This window comes from Mesoplodon mirus (assembly GCF_964341445.2).
Source record: "Mesoplodon mirus genome assembly, chromosome: 4".
In the NCBI taxonomy this organism is placed as follows: domain Eukaryota; kingdom Metazoa; phylum Chordata; class Mammalia; order Artiodactyla; family Ziphiidae; genus Mesoplodon; species Mesoplodon mirus.
This window is the reverse complement of record NC_138979.1, coordinates 74,506,229-74,532,534: the sequence shown is the minus strand read 5'-3', so window position 1 is coordinate 74,532,534 and position 26,306 is coordinate 74,506,229. Positions and strand designations below refer to the sequence as shown.

General features: G+C 41.8%; 1 protein-coding gene across 5 annotated transcripts in view; it reads left to right on the top strand.

Annotated features, from left to right (window-relative positions):
- The first annotated feature begins 20,059 nt into the window (after nucleotides 1–20,059).
- Nucleotides 20,060–26,306, top strand: part of MEF2A (myocyte enhancer factor 2A) — a 171,012-nt gene continuing 164,765 nt past the window's right edge. For 2 of the 5 annotated variants that reach the window (XM_082619381.1, XM_082619385.1), the window contains exon 1: nucleotides 20,060–20,602. The gene's annotated coding sequence lies outside the window, so the exon portion shown is untranslated. The remainder of the gene's footprint in view (nucleotides 20,603–26,306) is intronic. The other 3 variants (XM_082619383.1, XM_082619382.1, XM_082619384.1) reach the window with 3 other exon arrangements.

Here is a 26,306-nt window from a genome sequence, read left to right as displayed (position 1 = left end):
GTACCGCAAAAAAAAAAAAAAAAAAAATATATATATATATATATATATATATATATATATATAATTTGGCCACATAAAAATGTATTCTTTCTCTACCACAAAAGAAAATGTCCAAAAATAAAAAATATAAGGGTGGCCTGAGGGAAAATATTTCAACACAAATACAGAAAAAGGATTACTATCTAAACCAACGCTGTCCAATAGACCTTTCTGCAATGAGGGAACTGTTCATGCTCTGTGTTACCCAAAAGGACAGCCACTGGCCACATGTAGCTGTTGCACACTTGAGATCTGACCAGTTTGAGGAACTGAAGCCTTAGTTTTACTTAATTAAATTACTTTCAATTTAAATAGACAAATATGGCCAGTAGTGACTCATATTGGACAATGCAGATTTTAAAAATAGAAAAAACTCTTACAGAGAGAAATAAAAAGAGATAAACAGTAGACATACTAGCTTAGAATATGAACACACAAAGCATAGAAGAAGAAATACAAATGGCCAATAAACAGGTAAAAAGTACTCAATCTGTCTCAAAAAAACACAAATTTAAATGCAATAAGATACGCTTTTGGGGTAAAATTTTAGAATTTGTTAATATCCAGGGTTGGTGAAGGTGAGGGGAAATGGTTACTCTTTTCCACTGTTGGTAGGACTATATACTGACCCAGACTTTTTGTGAGCAATTTAGCAGTATCTATCAAAATTTTAAAATGTGCATAACCTTAATCTAGCAATTACTAACATTTTTATGGAACTCAATAAAATAGTTCTAAAATTCACCTAGAATAGAAAGTCCATGTGAATAAACAAGAAACTTCTTGAAAAGGGAAAAACAATGTAGGAGGAAGCCCTTGCCCCACCAGATATCTCTTTCCTAGAAAAATGCTAAGTATTAGGTATTAGATTAGGTATTCATTAGATTCACTTAGATTAGGTATTCATTTAAAAAAACACAGAAAAATTTTAGCTTTGATGATATTACAGTGCAACTTGAACTCTCACACACTGTTGGAGAGAGTACTAATTGGTACAACCACTTTGGAAAACCATTTGAAGAGTCTTCAAAAGCTGAACATTTAGGGGTCTACTCAACAGAAATGCATATATATTTACACCAAAAGACATACACAAGAGTGTTCAGCACAGCACAAATCATAGAGCCTCAAATGGAAACTCCACACAGGTCCATCAGTAGTATCACGAGTTGATAAATTACAGCATATTCATACAATGAAAAATTCTGCAGCAATGAAAATGAATGAACTACTGGTACAGGCAATTGCAGAATAAATCTCACTAAATAAGTGTTTAGTAAAACAAGCAAGACATAAGAATGCACTCCAAGTGATTCTGTTTACTTAAGTGTCACAAACAAGCAAAATAATCAACGGGTATATACATATGTGTGTGTGTGTGTGTGTATATATATATATATATATATATATATATATATGTATACACACACATACAATGGAATATTACTCAGCCATAAAAAGAATGAAATATTGCCATTTGCAGCAACATGGATAGACCTAGACAATATCGTATTAAGTGAGGTCAGTCAACAGAGAAAGACAAATATATGATATCGCTTATATGTGGAATCTAAAAAATAATACAAATCAACCTATTTGCAAAACAGAAATAGACTTACAGGTATAGAAAACAAACTTATGGTTACCAAAGGAGGAAGGTGGGGTAGCGATTAATTAGGAGTTTGGCAAGATTATGGGATTAACAGATACACACTACTATATATAAAATAGTTAAGCAAGAAGGATTTACTGTATAACACAGGGAACAATACCTTATAATAACCTATGATGGAAAATACTCTGAAATATATATAAAACTGAATCCCTTTGCTGTATACCTGAAGTAACACAATATTGTAAATCAACTATACTTCAATTAAAAAAAAAAAACAACGATATTGGTTACCTTTAAGGGAATGGAGCATGACTGGGAGGCAGCCATCCCAACAGGTCTGTCCTTTTACAGTGTCTGGCCCCTTGTCTCTTCCAGAAGTGGGGCCAGTTTTCCACAGGTCCGTCTCCCATCAGGATGCTACATCAGAGGTAGAAGTTTATTTCTCCCTGGCTGACTTACTCCTGAGACCCATGCACTGGGAAACAGAAGTCTGATCTTTTCTGGCTTGATACTTCCCTGCTTAATTTCACTTAGTGAGTCCAAGTTGGAAACCCCAGCAATAAAACCATTATTTCGTCAAGTGATCACCACCCCAGATTGAGGTTTGTGCTGGTGTGCGACTAAATGAGTTAATGAGTAACGTGTTTAGAACTGTGCCTGGCACATACTAAGCCCATATGTAGGTTTTGCTCTAATTATTATTATGCCTTCCATATCCAAACGTGACATTTATCTCCCTTTTCTCATCTCTAAGCAAAATAATCATATGCAGAACTTTAAGAAATCCCAATACACACCGAAGTTTTTAAAGTCTATTTCCTTTCTACATCCCATCTTTAAAAAATGTTCATTCTGATTATAAACATTTCAAAGGTACAAAAAAGTACAGAAAATAATATTACATACGTCCATGGAGCCGCCACCACCTAGGTTTAACAGATGTTGGTATTTGGCTATATTTGCTTCAGATCTTTGTGGGTGTTTCTTTTAAAAATAAACAGGAAGAGCTAAGAGTCCCTCCCCTCAATTACTCCTTCCTCCCCTTTTCCTTCAAATCTCAGAGGGTTTTACTTTCCTGAAGTTAGCAGATGCCATCCCCACTTTGACTATAAATGCATTTATTAAACAATATAGAGTCCCAATTTAATATTTAAACTATTCATTGAAAGTTGAAATAATACACAGTCCTGATGATGAGCTTTCTCAAAATGTCTTTAATGAGCAAAGAAAAGGGACTCTTGAAAGTGTCCATTGATAGGAGATTTGGTGAGATCAGGGGGCACTGTTTACATTCAGGATAGTTTCTGCCTTGCACAGAAACTGCCTTCTGTATAAATAATTACTGGGACCACAGCCCATCTAAGCTGGTCTCAGAATTTTAAGTACTAGCATCATCGACCACAGTGGCCCACAACACATGCTTCACAGAATGTCCAACAGCTGAATCAAGGTATCAGCTTCTGGGTTATAGCAGTTATGGAGGCACCTGCTAGTGGCTACTGGCCTGCTTGCCTGAGGCCAGGGACAGCTGTGACCTGCAGGTGAGGCCCCTCTGGTTACCCAAACCCCTTCATACCCTTCAGATAGCTGACCCTGGGCTCTTTTTGTGACCTACCGAGGAATTTGTAGCAGCTATGCTGACAGGTGTCCCAGCACCTGTTGGGTTGAGGACTTGGCTGTCACACGTCACCTGACATCAGACATAATGAGCAGTCCTGGTCCTAAAGTTTCCTCTATAATGTGGATCCCCACCTCCCTGGAGGGGCTCCTTGCATGACACCCCTACCCCCAGACCCTCTAGAGGCTCCCCTGGGGTTTGTGAATGCCCTGGCAGCAGCACAACATCCATTCATTATGGAATTATATTATCCATTATTTTATCATTATATTATATAAAGATTTTATTATCCATCCCTAGACAAGCATTTCTAGGGAGCTCTGTGTGTAAACCCTGCAGTAGTTGCTGTGGGGATGACATGGACCCTGCTGTTCAGGAGACGGGCAAAAACGGGAACAGGAACTTCGAGCACACAGGAATGCGGACATGCTGAAGGAATTCAGACAAGGGAAGACATACCATCAGAGCTCTCACAACCCAACTTTGGAGGAGTCCCTTGATGAACTTGTTCTACTATCCACCACCCCCTGTCAGTCACAGCTACCAAGAAGATGAAATATGGGTGCCCCAACATCTCTGGAGGGCCCTGTAGAACACTCACATTCATGACCTGGCAGGTGGGCTCTCCCTCCCCGCACCTTCTCAGCTGTGCCATCTATCAGGCTGCCCGGGGTGGGGGCGTGGTCTTGGTTCTTAGCTACCCTAGGATTCTAGGCATTTCCTGCTGCTTCTCACTATCCCATAAAAACTTACCTTTCCTGGATGTCTTCGTATTAAGGCTTTACTCTTTCCTTTGTTGGTACTTTTATTGGTAACAGAATAGTTGATATAATAAATGTGTTACTATAAGAATTTCAGAGCTAAAAGTGCCATTTAGTTCTAGAATTATTAATCACATTTCTGAGTGGGTAGGCTTCTGAAGGCCCAGGAATTAACTGAAACTTAACACAATGCTATGTGTGCATTTTTTCAGGGGGAAAGGCCCAAAGTTTTCATCAGGTTCTTAAAGTTTCCTTGACCTAAAATAATAGTAATAATAAATCAATTATAAATCAATAAATGTTAAGAAGCATTGATCTATTGCATTGCATTCATTGATCTATATTGCATTCAACCAGTGTAGACAGAATGCATCAGGCATCTGCAACAGCCAGTAACAAAGCAGACATAGCCCTACCCTCATGTAGCTAAGAATCTTATAGGTTGGAACAATAAACAAGTAAACACACACAATTAATTATAAACAGTAATGAGCGCTGTGAGGGAAACAGAGTGAAATGATAGAGGATAATGGGGACCTGCTTAGAAGTGTAGTGAGGTTAGTCCTGTCCACTGGGGTTTAAACTGAGACCTAAAGGATGTTTAGGAGCCAGCCCTAAACAGATAGGAGAAAAGCATTCTAGTCAAAGAGAACAGCAAGTGTGAAGATTTTTCAGAAGGAAAGAGACTTGAGGGCTTGAAGACAGGGGTAATAGTGATGTTGCATGGGGTTGGAGAAAGAGGAGATATGTAGTGGGTACCTTGTAAGCAATGGTAACCAGGCTGAGTTTTTACAAGGTGCAATGAAAGCCACATCAGGGGATTAGGCAGGGGAGTGACACGATAGTGCTCAGGTTTGAGGAATGTCCCATTCTTGCCTAGGAAGAATAGGCTGTAAGAGAGGCAAGAGCTGGTAGACAACTTTCCAGATGCCTGGAGAGAAGGAAGAGTGTAGAATTAGGATATGTTTTAGAGGCAAAGCTGATGAGATTTGATGATGGGTTGGAGGAGGGGGAGAAAAAGGGAGGAGTCAAAATGATGGTCACTTGTTTGGGTTGAGTCACTCGCTGGATGGTGATGTTTCCCAAGATGGGGAAGCCTGGGTCAGGTTGTGTTGAGGGGTCAATCAAGTCCAGTTTTCAACATATTAAGACTGAGAACAGGTTGAGGTATAAAGCAGTCACTTGGGCAGTAGGAGAGCAAGCTTACCAAGGAAATGTAGTCAGATTGCCACAAGTGTTGGGTGCCCATTTGAGGTTTAAAAATCATGAACTAAATATCAAGTTGTGTCTAGCCATGTTCAACTGCTTAGGTGTGGTGAGCAAAAAGTCAGGTGATGGGAATTCCCTGGCAGTCCAGTAGTTAGGGCTCCACGCTTTCACTGCTGAGGGCACAGGTTCGATCCCTGGTCAGGAAACTAGGATCCTGCAAGCCATGTGGTGCGGCCAAAAAGATAAATAAAGCTGTTATAAACATTCATGTACAGGTTGTGTGAACATAAGTGTAAAAAAAAAAAAGGCAGGTGATGACTTAATCATAAGTTAGGGTGTTGCCAGCTACTTGTAAAGAATGCAGAGAAAGGCTAGAGAATTGAAGCTATTTGTTTGCAGGAAGCAGCTATAGTGATGCAGTAGAGACTACAGTGGTTCATCAGAATCCATTTTCCTCTTCTTATTGGGAACACGGTCGGGCTACATTTCCCAGTTTCCTCTGCAGTTAGATGTTACGATATGACTAATTCCTGCCAATGGAATAAGAGAAGATCTGAGGGCCACTTCTTAGCTTACCCATTAAAACCTTCCTCCTGCGCATTTACATGTTCTTGTCCCCATTCAGCTGACTGTTTTGGTGACCTTTAGGCGAACCTTAGCTATTGTTGCAGATGGCAGAATCATAGTCAGCTCATGTGCCTGAGACCTGTAGAAAGCAGGACACCCCCCAGCCACACACATAGACACCTTTCCCTGCTACCTGGATTGTTACCTGAGCAAGAAAATTTCTCTTATGTTGAGCCAGTACACATTTGGGTATATTTGTTACTAAAACTGTGCCTGCTCTAATGAGTACAATAACAGGTCATATTAGAGCAAGAAGAAAGGGTGGGGACTAATGGATCAGAGGACCACATGGGGGCCCATTTCCAACTGAAACCTCAATGAACTGAGTGGATTGCCTGGGAGAGCTAGGGCAGTGGTTCTCAACCAGGGCTGCACATTCAAATCACCTAAAGACTTCTAAAATCTTCAATATCCAGGCTGTACCCCAGGCCAATTAAATCAGAAGACCTGGGAGGAAAAGTGGGGCCCAGACATTTTTTAAAGCTTCCCAGTTGATTCCATTGTGCAGCCAGAATTGAGAACCACAAAACAAGGATGAAAATCTAGATAATCTGATTTATGGATCTCTGTCCTATAAGGTTTTACATGCATTTTATGACCAATAGGTCACCTGGAGGAGCCTCACAGCTGGGAGAGGGACACTGCATCCCCACCTCAGAAGACACCAACCAGAGTGTAATGCAAATCTTTGGGGGATGCCAACTGGTTACAGAGAATGACCATGAACCAGTGCCCCCGTTCCCCACCCCAAAATAGGTGAGTCTCAGGGAGAAGGAGGGGGATTCCTGAACTGGATGCAATTCAAAATGAGAAATAACCCATTTTGCTGCCAGTTGGCTAAGATTTACATTATCTGCTATCAGAAGGAATTAAACAAATGATATATTTAGACACTGGATTACATAGCTTGGGAAATGTGGGCCTGCTTGAGTGCATTTTAATCATGAGCATTTTATTTTAAATCAGCCTCTGTTGTCAACTCTAGGACTCAGTGTAATGGTGGTGATTTCAGGTCCTGGTCCATCTGAGGGAGATGTGGCAACTGGTCCTCAAACCAGACTGGCCTAGTTCATGAGCCTGATCCTTACTAGGGAGCTGCCTGAGTCCCTAACCCTGGTTAGCTAGCTTGCAGACATAATGTAGTGTAAATTTATCACTTTAGCTGGCAGGTGACTCAAGGGGTCTATGTTCACATCTGACCCATCTTTATCTCTTTTGTAGACTTAACCACAATGCTTTTTGCTTAGAGTACACACTCAAAAATACTAATAGATCAAGGGATAATAGTAACCATGACAGCAACAACAACAACAAGATGTATTCAAATTTGTTCAGTGGCGTCGCTCATATCTGAAGGCTCATATATATGCCCTTTTACTGTACATTGATTTGGCTCTATGTAATTTTAAAGAACAGTTTTAAATTGTCTAGTTAATTTGACCATCCCTTGCCTCTTTTACATTCTGATGTTTTCTAAATTTTCTTTCATAATATATGTCATGTGCATTTTTATAAACGAAAAGGAATACTGAAAAAAATTTTAGAAGGTCCATGCTTTTGCCATCCTGATAACCTCTGTTGAAAAAAATTTTTTAAATAATGCATGCACATGTACATGGTTAGAACATTTAGAAAGCATGTGAGGGTATGAAATACCAAAAAAACCGCCTGTAACTCTCCCTACCCTCCTGCCCTCAGTCCCTTTCACCAAAGAAGCTACTGTTAAGAGTTTCATATTATTCTTTCCAGAAAGCAAAACATGCATATGCCAAGATGGAATTTTAAGTATATTCTTTTTTTGTAATTTATACAGAAAGAAGCCTATCATATACACTGTTCTAAAACTTGCTTTTTTCAAGTGATGTATCTTAGAGATTGTACCGTATCAACATGTGTGGCTCTATCTCATTTTTAAACAGTAGCAGAATATTCTGTAGAATGACTTAGATATAGTTTATATAACATCTTTCTCCTGGATACTTTTCTTATTTTCAGATTCAGATTTATAAACAACGCTTCAATGAACGTCCTACTTTGGCAAACTTTTGTGGGTAAATTTTTATTTGCTAAACTCAAAATGGTGTTTAAAATACTTTAAGGGGTAATTTATTATTTGAAATATAAAAACTGCACATTCAGGCTATTAGAGAGGTATATCCCTGAGTTTACTTATTTTATTGATACATACGGGGAAGGAAAAGAGCCTTTGCCTTTCTACACCAAGTTCCAGAGTCAACATGAGCAGAGGCAAGCAAAAAGAAAGTTACACTTTACTTTTAGAGTCAACACTTCAGTGATATTTCTGTCCCTGGATGAACAGAAATGGCCCAGGAACTTGTGAATACAAAGTACTTTTTCTCATCCTCAGGCTCACTCATGGTGTTTGTCATATGCTCAGAGCAAAGACGAGATCTGAGGCAAGAGAAGGCAGAGAGATGGCTCCCACAGAGCCTGTTACTTTCTGATACCCTGCCTGAGAGAGCCTGGGAATGAACATTTTCAAACTGCTTCATATGGAGTACATTAAGTGTAGAATATACACATCTATACAATTTCCTTCAGGACAAAGTGTTACATCCAGTCTTCCAGTTTCCCTTCTCAGAGACAGCTACTATTGTTACTTATGGAAACTTCCAGATTATCTAGGAGAAGGTTTCTCATCTTCAGCACTATTGACATTTTGTGCTAGATAGTTATATGTTGTTGGAGAGGAGGAGTTGTTCTGTGTACTGTAGGATGTTTAGCAGCATCCCTGGCCTCTACACACTAGATGCCCTGTCCAGTTGTCTCCAGATATTATCAGCTGTTCTTCCTACTGAAAACCACTGGTCTTGGGAAACACACACACACACACATATATGTATGTATGTATGTATGTATATATATGGTAGCGGAATAGTATTCGCTTGTATGGTTGTACCATAAATTATTTACCCAATCTCACTTTGATAAATATTTATTTCTTTTTAAAATTATTTTGCTGCTCTAAACAATTCTGCCATGAATATATGTAAGCATCTCTATGGGGGTAAATTCTTAGATGTGGAATTGCTGAGCCAAATGTACGTGTATTTAAAATTGTGATAGATGTTAACTAAATGGCCTTCCAAAGAGATTGTACCAATTTTCACTCCCAGTAACATGGTACAAGAATGCCTGTTTCTATATACCCTTGCCAACTCAATGTGTTAACAAACCTTTTGATCTTTTTTAATCAAAAAGGTGAAAAAAAGGAGTCTTTCTTTAACCTCAGCTCTGCCACTGTGTTCAGTTCTAGAAGAGGTATTCTGAAGAGAAGTTGCTCAAAAATGCACACTTTTATAGATCCAAAGACCAGGAAAGAGAATTCTGGTGAAGAATTTTGATAAAGCTCTTCAGTTTTGTTTTGTTTTGTTTTGGCATGCTGAATCTAATTTACCCAAACTCTTGGAAATTGCAAGTGATTCTCAAGGAGAGAACCAGCCCCTTGAAACTGTGTGCTTAAATCACACAACGTGTTGAAGCATGATTTCTGGAAAGACTTTTTGCATTCCTGTAGATATATATATGATAAATATTTTGTTATCATTCTTCTGTGGTGCTAAGAGGTGCTGTCTGCTTTAATGTATGTGTAGAATTACAGATATACCTGATCAAATAGAGTCAGGACAAGAATCAAGCCTCATAAAAATCTTGCCTACAGCATGTACCAAAAAAAGTCAGTCGTGCCAAGACTATGCAGGCCAAGCAAACCCAGGGGTTGTGCAATTATCCGGCAAAGGTTGAAATTTCTGACAAAAACAGGGACCTCACTGAAAACGTTAGCATAAAAATGAAACCTCATTTCAAAAATAAAAGGTCATTTTGATACTTCACTAATGTGAACATTGAAAACCATGGCTTCTGACCTCCAGTATTTCGTTTCTCTGTAAAGTCCAGGATAAAATAGATTTTCCATTCTCAGATTTTCTGGGTTGGTCACTTTGACTCTAACTTAAACCAAGTTTTCAAGGGGTTGCGCCAGATCAGAATGTTCCACACTTTGCCATTGCCTGATTGAAGAGAAAGATCCAATCTTTCACTCAGGGACCAGTTATTGGAAACCTACTATGTATCAGGTCCTCAGCTAGACTCTGGAAAAGGCACTAATGAGTAAGATGCCATGCCTGATGGCCAGATCTCATATTAAAGAAGATCATCTGGGAAGAGAGGCTGGGAACCAGGGGTGTGGAGAAGTCTGCCTGTATATGCAGAGGCCCCCAGGACCCACCAGCAGGAGCTCTCAGGGTTTATCAGAGTCCAGAGGGCTGAAATTTACTGACCAGTGCAAATAGCTCTGTCTACTCTTAGAAAAGCTATTGAGGTCTATGATCTGACCACCCCCTATTCATCCCATTGGAGCAGGAGGGATTTCCTGCGCTAAAAATTACGAGATGGCCAAACTCATGACATCCAGCAGTGGACAGATGAGACTGGCAGCAGATTATGAGTCACATGTGCTCAGAGCCTGAGGGAGGAGGAGACTGAACGCTGTGCAGAGCCACACTGGGCTTGCACTCAGGAGCAGAGTGAACCAGCAAGAGCTGGGTGAGAAATGCTCTCTAGTAACAGGAGGGTGAGATGCCCACTGGTTCCTGCAGGAGAATGTGATTTGCTTGTTTGAATAATTGTGTGGGCTGGCAGGGACATGAAACCCATGAGGTTTAGAACTGGGTGGGGTCTGGCTGGCCTGGCTGGTCTGGCTGATAGGGTCACCAGCTGGTTAGGGGCCATGCATGCCTGGTCAGAACAGGGAACTCATGGTTAGGACTCTGCAGCCCTGTGAGGGTCAAAGATGTCAAGGCAGAACATGGAATTTCAGGCTTTACAATATAGTCTGTTAGGTTTCTTACTGATAATTTTCCTTCTGTGTCTCTTTTCTATTAGGAGCCCAGGGTTAGCCTTGAGGGTAGGAACAAAATTTCTCCACTCACAGTCTAAATACAAGCATACAATCAACTCTTGCCACTCAATTGTTGTGATGTCTGTAACTGAGCAGGACCCTATGGGACCTTTCTAGAACAGACCCCCTCCCAAGTCCTCTGCCTGCCTTTTGTCTGCAGAAAAACTTTATAGTCAAAGAATAAATTTAATCAGAGAAGTGAGAAAATGCAGAAAGAAAGGAAAACAGTCGAGCAAAACAAAATAATGATTGTTTAGCCGTTAAACAAAGTCAAGGAACTTTAGTTCCTTTTCAAGGGCTATAGAGCATATTCTGAGTCATGTTCTTTGAGCTGTTTTGCAGATACTGAAACACCCACCAGGTGGAAGAAGTTAACTGTATGCTGCCCACAAGCACGTAGACCCCAGACCGGTTGAAACCAGAAGATTGATGATGTTGACTCCTGATTACCTCACCATCAACCAATCAGAAGAATGTCCACGAGCTGATCACACACCCCACAACCCCCTTCCCTTACCCGGTCTTTAGAAACCATTCCCTGAAAGCCTTCAGGGAGTTTGGGCCTTTCGAGCACTAGCTGCCTGGACTCCTTGCTTGGCACCTGCAATAAACACTGCACTTTCCTTCACCACAACTCGGTGTCAGTAGATTGTCTTAACTGTGTCTAGGCAAGTGGACCCAAGTTTGGTTTGGTAACAATGTCTATTTTCTTATTTTCTTTCTGGCACACAGGTCCCCTTCTGATAATAGCTCAATTTGTGGGGAACTATTCCACCCACTCTCAGCCCATGTGTTCTTGGGTTTTTGGTGAATTCGATTCCCCTTCCAGGATTCTAGTGGCGGGTAATGACCCAGATGTGACCCATCAGAGCATTCTATCACCCTGGCCGCAGTGATTGTTTCAGAGAGAGATGTGTTAGCCAGGCCAGGCTTAACTCTGGGACTTTGATTAATAGAAATTTAAAGAAAGCTCTTTCTCAGTGGAAACTGTCTTAATCTGTTTGGCCTGCTATAACAGAATGCCATAGATTGGGTGGTGTATAAACAACAGAAATTTATTTCTCATAGTTCTGGAGGCTGGAAAGTCCAGGGTCGAGGTGCTGGCAGATTAGGTGTTTGGTGAGAGCCTGCTTCCTGGTTCATAGATGGCCTTCTTTCTTTGTCCTCACATGGCAGAGGGGAAAGGGAGCTCTCTGGGTCTATTTTATAAGGGCACTAATCCCATCCTGAGGCCTCCACTCTCATGACCTAATCACCTCCCAAAGGCCCCACCTCCTAATACCATCACATTGGGGGTTAGGTTTCAACATGTGAATTTGGGGCACAGAACAGGGTAAATGGGAGAGAGGGAGAGATGGAGGGAAAGAGAGAGAGAGAGAGAGAGAGAGAGAGAGAGAGAGAGAGAGAGTTTTAGCTTCCAGTCCAGAAACGCTGGAATTAGAAATGGTAGTGAATTTTCAGTCGAACAAGCCAGTAAATTCTCCTTATTTTTGGTTTAAGTTGGTTTGACTTGGGTTCCTGTTACTTACATCTAAAAAACTGCTGACTAATAGACTGACAGACAGTTGCCTCACTTGTCCCTTTTGAATGTGAAGGGAGCAATGTACTAACATGCTGGTGATTTAAACTGTTGTTTTTTCATTGTTTTCCCACTTAGATAACAATGTCACAGCAACAGCCCTCCAATGGCTTAAAAACCATCCCAGGCCCCCCAACCTTGCTTCAGCCATACTTGCCTTCTTTCTATTCTTTGAACGAAATAAGCTCAGTCGCACCTTGGGGACATTGTCCTTCCCTCTGCCTGAGACACTCTTCCCCAGGTCTTCACCTGTCCAGCTCCTTTGTCTCCCAGTTTAAATGTCACTGCCTCAGAGAAGACTTCCCTGAACCCCTAGCTAAGATCTCCTCTCAATGGCTCTCTCATGATCTTGTGTTATTTCATTATAGCCCTTATTGCCATCTGACATCTTCTTGTTTACATATATTTTTTATTGTCTGTGTACCTGTATGACTACAAACTTCCTAAGAACATTGATCGTCTCTGTATTCTCCATGCTTAGGACAGTGCATGGTACACAGTAAGGGCTCAGTAGAAGTTTGTGAACTCAGTCAATGAACAGCCAAACATGTAGCTACTATTTATGCATGTAGATTATGTAAGCACTTTATGTGGGTTACTCAGTCCTCAAAACAACCTTGAGGAAGGATTCCTATCATCTTATAGGTAGGAAGATAGAGGTTTGGAGAAGTTGAGTAACTTGCCCAAATTTATACACCTGGGAAATGGTAGAGGTGTGATTTAAACAAAAGACCACTGGACTCCAAAATTTGTAGTCTTATTTTTTTCAGTGACTCCCAGATTTATTTCAAATTTCAACATTCTAAAATCCTAACAGATAAACATCTTTGCTAGATCATAAGTAGCAATTTGAGGATAATTTGTATAATGTGGCCATCACCAAGAGAAGTGACCCTTCTCTTTCTATGAGATCTTAGGGACACATAGGCTCAAAATAGGTCTAAATGGACATCCTAATAGACAGGTAGAGCTTGGTAATGCCTGGGATGCATCTGGAAATAAATTATTGAGGGGAAACTAGGGCAATTCCAGGATTTAGAAGAACTACCTGTGACAACAATATATAGGCAAAGAGGACAGGAGAGAGATCATAATCTCATATGCAAGGGGTAGATGTGGGTGGGATATTGGGAGGGATATTGCTGTGAAATGCAGCCTCTCTTTGGATGGAATACAAAAAGTGAAAAGAAAATAAACTCAAGGTTGGGAGTTACTATAATTGACATGCGAATGTATTGTTGGTTGTGGAGAGGATCACAAAGTCAGAATAAACTCTGTGCAGAGGAAAATAATATATAACAAAATGATAACATATCATAGAAACTGAAAGACTTATTTGAAGTTCGATTGTAAAAAACATCCAGCTGTCAAAGATTCGATTTCTTATATTTTTGAAGTTTGTTTAATCTTCATGTAGACTTTGACATGTAAGATTATAAATTGAGCAAAGGAAATGTCTTTTATCCTCTTCTTCAAGAACCTGAATTCATCCTTTTCATCATAAGGCATTCAAGAATAAAAGCCCATGACATAAGAGAAGTGAAAACAACATTTTTAATGCTTGAAAAAGATGTAATAGGCAATGTTAGAATTTATAGGTGTGTTTTACTTTCTGGTGTTTAGGAATAGCCATAGACATGGCAGTCATGGATCCTATTACTGTGTGTAATAAATGGAAACATTGTTATATTCTGTGTTTTTTTTCTCAATTCAGAACATTGGCCACCTCAAAACATTCATACTTAGAAATATTTTCCCAATAGTTTTAATATTGCCCAATTTGAAGTTGAACTTACCATTGTAAAAATGCTTTATACCAGTTATTTAAACTCCACATGAGGGTTGTTATTGGGGAGTTGAGTAAATTATAGAATACTAAAATATTTTGTCACTTAAAAGTTTTTTTTATCTTGAAATACTTTCAGACTTACCAAAAGTGAAAAACGTAGTGCAGAGAATTCACCCAGCTTCCTTGAATGTTATCTTACATAAGGATAGTACAATTATCAAAACCAGGAAATTAACAATGACATAACACTATTAACTAAACTATAGACCTTATTCTAATTTCACCAGTTTTCTCACTAATGTCTCTTTTCTGTACCGGGATCCAATCCAGGGTCCCATTTTGCATTTAGTTGTCACATTTCCTTGGTCTCCTCCAATCTGTGACAGTTCCTCTGTCTTTCCTTGTCTTTCATGATCTGGACACTTTCAATGAATACTTGTCAGTTATTTTGTAGAATGAATCTCGATTTGTGTTTGTCTGAGGTTCTCTCATGATTAGATTCAGGTCATACATTTTGGGCAGGAATACCAGAGAAGAGTCGTGCCTTTCTCATTGCATCATACACATAGGGTGCATAACGTCGATAAACATTGTTGCTGGTGATACTAGCCTTGTTCACTTGGCTCAGGTGGTGTCTGCTGGGTCCCTCTATCATAAAGTTACTATTTTTCTCTTTGTAATTAATAAGCATCTTGCAGGTAACTACTTTGAGACTATGTAAATGTCCTGTTCTCATAATTTTTTTCCCACCAATTTTTGCATCCACTGAACATTCTCGCCAGCAAGAAGTTATTAACTGTGGTGTTTGCCTAATGGTGGTTTTTATATTGTTCTCATTCCTTCTACATTTTTTTAAATGGGAATTCTCCTGTAAGTAAAATCTATACTTTCTCTCCTGTTAATTTATTCAGCCAATTATTTATTTGTATCAGTATGGGCTCATTTTATTCTATAGGTTATAATCCAACACTAGCATTATTTACTTTCTTGCTTCAATTGTTCCAACTTTGGCCACTGGCAGCTCTTTCAGATTGGCTCCAATGTCCCTTTGACCTGCCCATCATTTTTTGAGAACTTCCTTGCTTTCTGGCACCATAGGTTTATCTAGGTTTTTTTCGTTTTGCTGTTTTTTGTTTGTTTGTTTGTTTTTCCTTCTCCAATCCTGAAATCAGCCATTTCTCCAAGGAGCCCTGGTTTCTTTTATTGGAAAATGCCATTTAGGTCTGGGTGTTTGTCATGGAACTTGCAATAGAAAAGGAATGCACAAAAGGTCTCTTTCTTTTACATATATGTTCGTGATTTTAACACTAAAGCACTTATTGTGTACAGTACAAAGTAGATTATGTCTTTACTTTTAGGTTTAATTTAAAATGTGGAATTTTGATTTTCTGAAATATTTACAAGTCATTAGATCCTATGTCAGATTTACAAGTAAAATTTACAATCAGGAGACTTTACAAGCAAGATATTTCTCTTAAATATGGTATTTCTCAACAAGACACAAATCCTTACACAAAGTTAAATTTGGAGAATTTGCTAATTTGGAACACATTTAAAACCTTCAATTTTTAATTATGTATAGTTGTACAAGATTGAGACATCATGAAGAATATTACTTTGCCTGGTTCACACCATATTTAATAAATATCAACTTTGTGTAAGTGTGGGGACACAAGACTGAACATGGCATGACCCCTATCTTCAAGCAGCTTACAAACTGAAACCCCTGTGAGGCTCTTTTTAGTTTCCCTCGTTCAAATAAACTTGCTCCCCCCCCCACCCCGAATGAATCCTTTTTTCTTTCTTTCTTTCTTTTTTTTTTTTTTTTACTGTCCATCCTTCTCATTGTCATTCTGATACGTAGTTATGTTTTTTCTCCAGCCCATATACCACAGCTTCAAAATTCTGCTTAAAATTCTCTTCCCCCAGGAAACCTTCCCTATATTGTCCAGTCTCAACTAGTTGTTTCTTCTTCCAACCCCACGAGGCTAAGGATACTTTGTCCCACAGGCATGTCAAATTCAACATGAGCAGAATGGAACTCATCGTGCTCCCCTCATCCAGCTCCCTCAACCTCACATTCCTCCAGTGTTCCCCACTTAAATGATGCTGCTATTATCTACTCAGGAGCCTAAGCCAGAAACCTGGAGGCAGCTGAGACTCCTCTACCTTCCCTGACCCCATATTCAATGGTCAGCAAGCAGGTCAGTTCTCCTTCTAGCTCCATGTTTTGCTTCTGCCCTCTCTTTACCAACAGTCAACTGTCTTCATTCAGGTCCTCCTTCTTTCTTATCTCAGTTGCAATTTGTCTTAAATGGGTCCTCTGAAAAGCAGACCCCAAAACAAGGATTTTGGTGCAGGTGGTTTATTTGGGAGGTGATTCTGGGAAGGGCTCTGGGGGAGTGGGGAAGACTTGGGAAGTGAGGACAGACATCAAAACTGTGCTAATGAGTGGACCACCACTGAGGACAACTGGGGCCCAATCCACTGGGGCCCCTGAGAGACTTCGGGGTACATGCCTTAGAATTGTCTTCCTAAGGTGTGAGGAAGCTGGAGTCTTTATCTCCTGATCCAAGGAAGCCCTCTCTTGGGGCCAGAGCCTCAACAGAGACACAGGAAGCCATCAGCATGTGTGGGGAAAGTCTGCGGAGATGTCCAGGGATGGGAAGGGTGGGGGCTCTGCCAGCAGCGGCTATACCATCAGTGCATTCTAACTGGTTGTCCTGCCTCAAGTCTTGCTCCCTCCCACCCACCTCCAACTACTGCCCTCAGTGATCCTTCTAAAACGCCAAATAGATCTTGCTATTCACCTGCTTGAAATTTGTCAGTGCTTCCCTTTGCTTTCAGAAAGAGATCCAAACGGCCTGGCTTGATGGCCTAAGGCTCTGCACCATTTCACACCTGACCACTCCCCAGCGCTTGATCAGACTCCAGGCTCCAGGCACACTACTCTAGCTGTGGTTTTTCTCTTGAGCCACACTCATGGGGTCCTTGCACACAGCAGTCCCTCTGCCTAAAGGCTGCTCAGAAATATTTAACAAACATTTGATTGTCTACCACACGCCGGGCACTGTGCTAGATATGGCAGATCAAGTAAGGAATAAATCATATTTCTTGTCTTCAAGGGGCTCACTCACCAGAAGGAAGGAGACAGACATACATACAGAAATACACTTCAACTAAGCACTGTATTAGAGAAGGGTTCTTAGAGAAGATGCCTAGTGGAGACTTGATGGATAAAAAGGGGTTTACCCTGCAGACGTAGGAAGTAGCCTGGTGTGTGATTAAGATTCCTGAATGCGGACAGTGAGGTATCTGGCAGGAAGGGGTGATCTGGCAGGAAGGGGTGAGAGTAAGGCTGGCCAGTGGTCAGGGATCTCTGCCTCCCAGGGAGCTTGGGCTTTATTCTTCAGATCAAGACATAATGAGAGGACCCCTTTTCATCCTTCTTTGGAGGCTTTTTAGATTCACTGTGGGGTTGCCTCATCTAAGAAGCCTACCCTAATTCTCTTCCCTTCTTAGATATTCATCTTCTGTGCTCTTCTAGTGCCCTTGGAAACCCGTCTCTTGGTGGTTACCAGGCTGGCTTATGTTTTAAGGTGTATGCCCCCTCACCATAGCCTGCCAGCCCCTTTGAAGGAAGGGCTGCTCTTCCTTACCTCTATATCACAGTGCCTAGTACAATACGGAGCCCCTTCAGTTGAGACACACTTGGACACCTAAGTGCTTTAAGGAGGACAGAAGGAGCTGGAAGACTAACAGATGCTGCCCTTCAGAAGTTCCTTCCAAGCCAGTGGCGCATGGTCTAGGCCCAGCTGAGTGCAGCAAGTTGCTGGAGACACTGGACTTCAGGTACATGTTTTTGAGACCATAGGGGCTATGATGATTTCCTAAAATTGGTTACTTTAATTACAAATAACAGTGATTATACCTTGCTAATGGATTTTACAATAGCTGTGCTCTAAAATTCTTACTTACTTTTTCTTCCCTCTCTTCTTTCCTCCCTTCCTCCCTCCCTCCTTTCCTTCCCTCCCTCCTTTCCTTCCCTCCCTCCTTCCTTCTTTCCTTCCTTCCTTCCAACTCCCTGTAATTCTTAGACAAGGACTTTGACTTGCAGGGGATAGCGGGGAAAGAGGTGCTCTCTTAGGTGATGCAAACACTCTTCATTTCTTCTTTGGCTGGACTCAGAGCCAAGTTCTCTGCCTGGCTTTCTGGAGTGACCAACAGCATTTGAATGGGTAGGGGATGGGCAGTCTGAGCTGAGTCTTCTGTGCCCCCAAATGGTCAGCTTCTGCCAAGGAAGGGAGATGGGGTGAAGCAATGAGCGTATGAAAACCTCTTTCAGAAAAGTCTGTTCTCATTGTTCCTCTTCTCCTTCCAGGGCAGGTGGGAATAACGGAGCCATTGCTCATGGTCCTCCCACATCACCTTTTCCTTTCTGAAGGAAAACTGTTCAACTTTTCTATTTTCTTGGAGCAGAGAAGCCAAATCCAGCTGGCTTTGCAGCTTCTGGCAGATTAAAAAGTGTGCATTTCCACATGACTTGCTGAGTTACACCAAATTCTAACGTGTTTTTAAAAAAACCTCCCTGCTGCGGGCTCCTCTGAACGCTGACATTGTGGGGCTCTGAGCGCAACTCCAGGTTAATTTTCCAGTGTCTGGTGTTTATGTGTCACTTTTGTGTTGGGTTCTCCCCAGTACATTGCCTTGTCCTTGAGAGAGGAAGCCTGTTAGTCTCCAGCTTCCTTTGTAACTTCCCAGTTCCTCTGCCCACAGCCTCTGCGCATCTGCTCACCCACCCCAATCACTTTGTTGCAAAGCGCTGTGCGACTGAATTTCTCATCTTCAAATGAAAATAATTATTTGGCTTTGTATCCACTGCATAGGTACCTCTGGGTGCATAGATAGGCAGCGTGGCCGTAGAAACTCCAGAGGCAAGCAGCCTTCATGATGCAAAGACTACAAATGGCTCACCTCCTAACGACTTCCCTCGGCAAAAACCAATAGCCCCCAGATACATTTCCTTTGAACCGCTCTCAGAAAAGGCAGTATGCAGAGTGGTCAGGAGGTCAAGTGCTCAGTGCCCTCCTCTTAAGCTGTAACCTCAAAAGGTCACTTTAGCGCTCAAGCTTCCCTTTCCTCCTATGTAAAATGGGAATAGAAACCAAAGCTACTTTGTGGGGATGTTGTAAGGATGATGAGCTATCATATTGCAAACTATTCAGCACACAGTTTAGCGCTCAAGGCATACTAGCTGTGCCTATCAGTAACTAGCTATTACTAGTAGTTAAGATTAGTAGTTTGAGTCTCTCCCCGGACGTGGCGAGCTTGGCTGGGGTCGAAAGCCGGAAAGGGGTCGCCCGCCTTCCAGCCTTCCAGGCCCCTTTAAGTCCTACTGTCTGGGGGCCGGGGTCCGAGCCGCCTCGGCGCGCCAGGGGCCTGAGTCCCAATTGTGCTTGCTCAGTGAGGGTGACCTGGTGGCCGCGCAGGCGAGGGCACAGGTGCGGTCCCAACCGCAATGTGGGTGTGGGCGCGGGCGTGGCGAGCGGAGATCTGGGGCGCCAAGCTTGCCCCGGGGGCGGGGGTCTGGCAGCCACTCCAGGAGCCCGGCAGGGGGTGTCTGGGCCCTCCCGAAGGACGCCGCCTGGCACCGGACTCCGGACGACTGACTGACTCGCGCCCTGAGCCCCGGCCCCGCCCCTGGGACCCCGCCCCCCGGCGCCCCGGGTTGGCTGGAGCCGGCGGCCAAGCGAGGCGATTTGCCACGCGCCGCGTCTCTGGAGCGGCTCTGAGCCCGGCCCCCACGGCTGGTCAGGGAGGCAGCAGTGGGGGAGGCAGGGCTACAGGGCGCGACGCCGCCGGGCTGCCCCGCCCTAGGAGGCGCCCGGGTCCTCATCAAGTGACCAGTATCCCTTCCAGGAGAACACGGTCCTTCAGAGGGAAGCGAGCTCCAGCCTGTAGCCCCGGCGCCAAACCGCCGTCATCTCCTTCCTGTGCCGGGTGATCCGTCTCCTCACCCACAAGAAAACATAGTCCGCCCCTCACGTCCTTGTGGGGTAGTGCTCGCTTCCAAACAGTGTGACTCTCTTTGCCCGCACCCTTGTCTTTCCCACTCCAAGTGCTCTAGGACCCACCAAGAGGATAAATCAGCTCTGTGAAGAAACCTTGAGGGAGAAGCCAGAGAGGGTGCGAAGGGAAGTGAAGGAAAAGGCGAGCTTGGCGGAGGGACACAGAGTACCGTCGAAATAGTGCGCACGCGCGCCGACAGGAACGAGTTCCGGTCTGGCCCGGGCCTGTCTCCTAAAAATAGCCCCGGTGTGGGGATCCGTGCGCTGATGTCCCGACGAGTCCCGGGCTGAAGGAGGCGGCTCCGGGCGGCGCGGAGCGCTGGTGGCGGGCCCCCGTTGCGGCTTGTGTGCGCCCGCCAGCTGCGCCGGAGAGACGGTGAGGGCCGCGGGCGGCAGGGCTCAGTCCGCGGGGCCAGAGGGGCGGCGTCTCGGCGAGGGGGCTGGGGGCGCCGGGGAGGGGGGGCGACATGGCCCAGGAGGGGCGCCTGCGGGGCTCCGGGGACAGCGGGACGGTGTGGTGTCCGGCTGGCAGAGAGCAGGGGTCGAGGCGCGCGGCGGCGGGGCGGGTGGGGTGAGGGGAGGCTGCGAGCGGTGGTCGCGTCGGGGTCGGAGGCGAGGGGCAAGGCGCCTGCGGAGGTGGGGGCGGGGTGCCCCGAGGGCGGGCCCGAGGTCTGAAGGGGTGTCGCGGGCCGGTGGAGGGAGGCTCGGCCGCGCAGGCTCGGCGCGAGGAGCCTCCCAGGGCGCGCGCCGTGTTTGGGGCTGGGGGGCGGTGGTGGACGTCGCCTCCTTGAAAGTTGAAGGAGTTCCCTGGGGGCCCGGAGCCTCTCTGTAGGGGAACGCCCGAGGGCCGTTTTCTTAATCTTTCAGTGTGAGGCCGGGGTCTCCCCGAAGCGGATTACCGGGGGGTGGGGGGGGCGTTTTGCGGTGTTGTTGGACTCGAAGAAGTTCCCCCACTTCTGTTTAGGAGAAGGTTGGTCTAACGGAGTGGAACTGTGTGTGTGTGTGTGTGTGGCCGTGTGTGTGTGGATGTGGATGTGTGTGTGGATGTGTGTGTGGATGTCAGTGGCCGGGTCGGTACTTTGGGCCAAGAGGTGGCCCGGGCTGGGGGCACCTGCGGGTGCGGACGCCCGACCGTGCGGGGAGACGTCGCGGGGAGGGAAGGGGCTACAGAGGGAGCCGCTCGCTGCCCTCACCCAGGACGTCCATCTAAGTAGATCCCGGCTCGCAGGGAAGGTTTTGTGTGATAAGAAACTTTGCCTTTTAGTTCGATTCCATCTGTCTTTGATCAGTGACGATTTATTAGTAGGTGAGATAGTGCAAACAAGTTTGGAAAAGATGAGCATTTCTGAATTAGAAAAACAAGGGTTTTTTTTTTGTTGTTATTTTGTTTTTTGGTTTTTTTCCCTTTAAAGTGTAACTATAAAAATGTCCTCAGACCTGATGACTGATTACTGAGATAAGAAGCGAGCCTTCTGTCATGATCCAGTAGGGAACCATGTGAAGACTGAAGACTAGCAGTACCGTGTTAACCTGCATTTTATTTTACAATGAGATTGTGATTCCAATAAGTGTGCTTTTAGAAAGGCCTGCTGTGGTGTGTTGAGAGTGTGTGTATTTTAAAACAAATACTGTCTAAAAATTTTCAAGTTTTAGCACAGTATGTTTTCATTGTGTCTTGTATCTATTACTGTATGGAGAGAAGGTTCTCTAAAGCTGTAATTAGGTGTACATTACAGAAGAGCACTTTTCCTTTAAGAATCCAGCTGTGTTGTTTTGGCATCTGCCAAGTACTCCAGTTGTCAGTTTAAAAATCTGTTACCTTGGCAGTACTTGTACAGTCTGTGGAAAAGTTAAACAAAATAGCTTAAAGATTTTTCTGCAAACACAAAAACGGCATTTATTTTAATAGCGTGAATTTAGGAAATGAGGATAAAATAACTATATTGTGTTATTATGGCTTTTGTATATACGTCTTTTGGTTTGGGGTGTTTTTTGTTTTTTTGGTTTAGTTTTGGAAGGCTCAGTCTTTACTCATTTGTTTTCCTGTGAATGGCAACTTTTAAGAAAAAAGTCAAGTGTTTTCACTAAAGTGGAAGACAATTTTAGTTAGACTTTATATCAAACATAGTGAACACATGCTATATAAAACATTAAGATTAGTTCTATATGATGATGCACTAACTGATTCTGAAATCACTTCTAATTCTCAGAGCGTCGTAGTAAAAATTTGTGATAATGGTGTTAAAATGAAAATACTCTGAAGAACTAAAACTAGTGATTTAAATACTTTGCAGACACAGGCTTTAATAATTCTGTTGGAAGAGTGCTTCCATAGAAACTTACTTACTAAAGCCGTCAACGATTGTGAGATGGTAGTGACCTCTCTAAACACAGCTTTTTCATTTAATTCACACTGTTGTTATATATGAAACTATGGTTTTATTCATACTGGAGCAAAGGTGATAAAATCATGTTAACTCCTTAAATTGCTTCTCAGCAAAAGTCCAATAAAATTGTTTAGGGCAATGAGTGAATGAGTGGTGGGGAGTGCTCAGTAGAAGGAAAATAGCTCTTTGGGGCTCAGAAATAATAATTGTAAAGTCACCATGTTGAATTAGGGATTGAGAACAATCTTCTATATTGTTAGAGTTTTTATGTTTCCTTAATGGGTATGTTTGACAAAGATTATTTTGTAAATGCAACTGGAAATAATCTTTTAAAGATGAGTTGTTTTGAATGGTGATGTTTTATTTTTCAAAGCAGTTGCATTATTGCTTTGTATTTTACATTAAGAATGCAGTGCAGGTTAATATTAATTTTATTAATATTCAAGCAGTAGCAGTGTCGTCACTCATTAATTTTTTGGTTACCAAGAGAAATATCTAAGTGTATTCTGAGAGTGGTTAAGTAATTGTGCAAGTGTTTATTAGAACGTGATTTTGAAGTTTGAAATATTTTAATAAAATCTTTTTAGTAGATTTGTTTTCCGATTTAGGAGGGGGAAGCCATAAGTAAATTTGTTACTGGGAAGTAGCATGCTTATCAGTGTGGTTTTGGGAAGCCACTTTTTTTTCCTCCCTTTGCTGCTTTTATAAAGTCTGGCAAGAGGAATTTAGAGTAACACACAATGATGATGGTCCTAGATTTTCTTTGGGCATTTCTTATTTTATATATTCTGTCTTGTAATCAGACCATGCACCTATTTTTTGTTTGTTTTGGAAGATATACTCATGGTACATATGAATGTTACAAAGTCTAGCTGAAGTTTTCTTTTATCAGCGATGGGGCAATGAAAATACTGCTTTGTGGACTGAAAATGATCAGCATTGCCTTTTTCTAGATTAGAAAGAAAATTTCTGAACGTTCTTAGTAAATTGAGAAGTGAGTGCCCTCTCAATGTTTGAAGTAATAAGAGAAGTGTAAATATGGAAAATCAAATCTGTCTTCTAGTTAGATAACTTCCTGCATAGAACACTCTAACACATTGTGCTGATTTGCAAGTCCTCATAAAGGAAGGCTGCTTGACTTTGTCATCAGATCTTGGTTCTGATCCTAGCTCTACCATTGACAAAGTTATGAGACGTCTTCTGTAAAATGGGAAGGAATTACACCACCTGCCCCATAGAATTGTTAGAATTAAATGAAATAATGGTGTGATAGTTCCTAGGGCGTTCCCTGAGACTTGATGTACAAAAATGCATATTGCCTCGTCTGCCTTCATCTCTTCCTGCATACATCCCTTCCTTCCTATGTAGATTGTATAGGTACTCTGCCCAATACCTGTACCTTTAGTGTTTATTACCAAAAGGACTTAATGTAATGTATAAATACAGGAGAATGCTCATATATTTGTTTGGGATAAAATATCCCAGCATCTTAAATTCATTGTCAGATTAAACATAAAATGTTTAGTTGGCTGATCTGCAATCATTGTTGGATTCTAACTTCCATGATCTCTCTACATTAAAAAAAAAAAGTGAAATATCAGTATCTTTCCTACTTTTCACTGAAACATGTCTTTAAGGAATTATCTGGGGGAGTTGTCTTTAAGATATGATATTTAAAATTTGAAATTACAAAAATATTTTTATAACATACCTGGAATAGGTATATCTAAAAAATAGGTTTTCTTTAGTTGGTAATTTTAATTTTTTATTCTTCATTTTACTTGCTTGGTGGAACTAAATTATTTTATTTAGGTGTGCTTTATCTGTGTATAGTTTATCTGTGTACTCTATGTTAAATGGATCCTGTGTCCAGTTTATTATAATTGAAAGTATAAGCTCATTTGTTAATAAGTCTCATGCATGGCACGGGATATGTGTTGGCACATATTGAATAAATACTATATTATTTATATAGATATATGTTATTTACTGATTTTAATATTTTTGTATTTACTAAATTGGTATTTACTGAACTTAGTATTTAATATTGAATCATCTTAGTAATCACTCAAGATGAAATCATAAGCATATGAGTTAAGAAAATTAGCTGGCTTATGAAGTGGAATACCAGATTTTTGAATATTGGTGTATGACAGCAGATAATTTTCTTCTTTATCAGTTTAATACCTGTTGATGCTGAAAGCCAGAGGAATTGTTAACATGGGTGAAAAACAGACACTAGCTGATCAGACGTCTAATAACTATCAACCAAGGCACATCTTTTTATGGTTGTCTTGAATCAATACTAATTTTATTTTCTTCCTTATACAAAAATGTAAACTTTAATTTATGAACTTAAATTCAGCTATCAATAAAGTTACATTGTTATATGTTTTAAGAAACGTTTTGGTAGTGGGTGGTAAATTTATACTGCACGAGCTGGACCTTTTCACCAGGTTATTTTTGTTGCCAGCAGCATGCATGTGGAGCTTGACTTGGATTAGTTTGAGGTATGATTTGTGACCCTTGGAACAAAAGGATACTCTCCATTTAACCTGGTAAGATAACTTGTAGCTGTTGGCTTATTAAAACAAGGTGCTCTTGCATTGACTAATATTGTATTTGCTTGTCTCACTTTTTATCCCCACCCCTAGCAATCCATCTTTTACATAGAGATTAGAATTACATTTCTAAAATTCAGATCTAAATTGCATTCTTCTTTAAAAAAAAACTTTGAAGGCATGTAAAATCAGTAAAGAGGCAGTAATTTAAAAGATAAGAGGTTGACCTCTAAAATCTGACTGCCCAAGTTTTAGAATACCCACTCTAGCACTTTTTCTTTGGCAATTTCTCAGTCTTCTTGAGGCTCAGTGTATAGAATAGTGATTATAATGTTATTTACTTTGTAGAGTTGTTGAGACGATTGAATGAGATGTGTATTATCAAGCTTTTAGCACAGTCCTTGGTACCTAAAACGCAGTACTTTTTTCTCCTACTGTTACTATCATTACCGCTACTGCTGTTGCCATTATTAGTCACGGTTCACTTCATAGTATGATTCTATCCTATCTTTCTAGGCTCATTGTCAGCCACAACTCTTCAGTTTCTATGACCCAGTTAAGGCCAGCTGTTTGCTCCTCTCTGAAAAGGCTATTATTTTCATGCTGATGTCTCCCACTTTTATTTTTCTAGCCCAGAATTTTCCTGAGCTTGATATCCACTTGGAAATCTAGTTGGGATTTCAAACATAATGTTAACCACATGACTAAGATACAGCTATTTATTCCTCTCCCCCAACCTTCTCTCTCCTACCCTCAAACCCTGGTGTCTCTGCTGGCCCTCCCCATCTCAATAAATGGCAGGACTCAAGCCAGAAACCTAAGATATCATTTCGGATTCTTTTCTTTAATCTCAGATCCAACCCATGCACACGTTATGTTGTACCTTCACAATCTATCTTGAGCCAATCCACTGCTCTTAGACTTCACTGCCTTCACCTCTTTATTTCAAGGCATCATTATCTCTTGCATGAATTACTGCAGTAGCCTCCTGACTGGGCTTCTTGTTTCTTTTCCTGTTCCTCACAAGTTCTTTATTCACACAGCAGCCCTAGGAACCATTTTAAGAACTTCAGTCATGTCATTTTCCCTAAAAATCTTGCAGTGACTGCCCATTCCTCTCGAATGGCCTGTA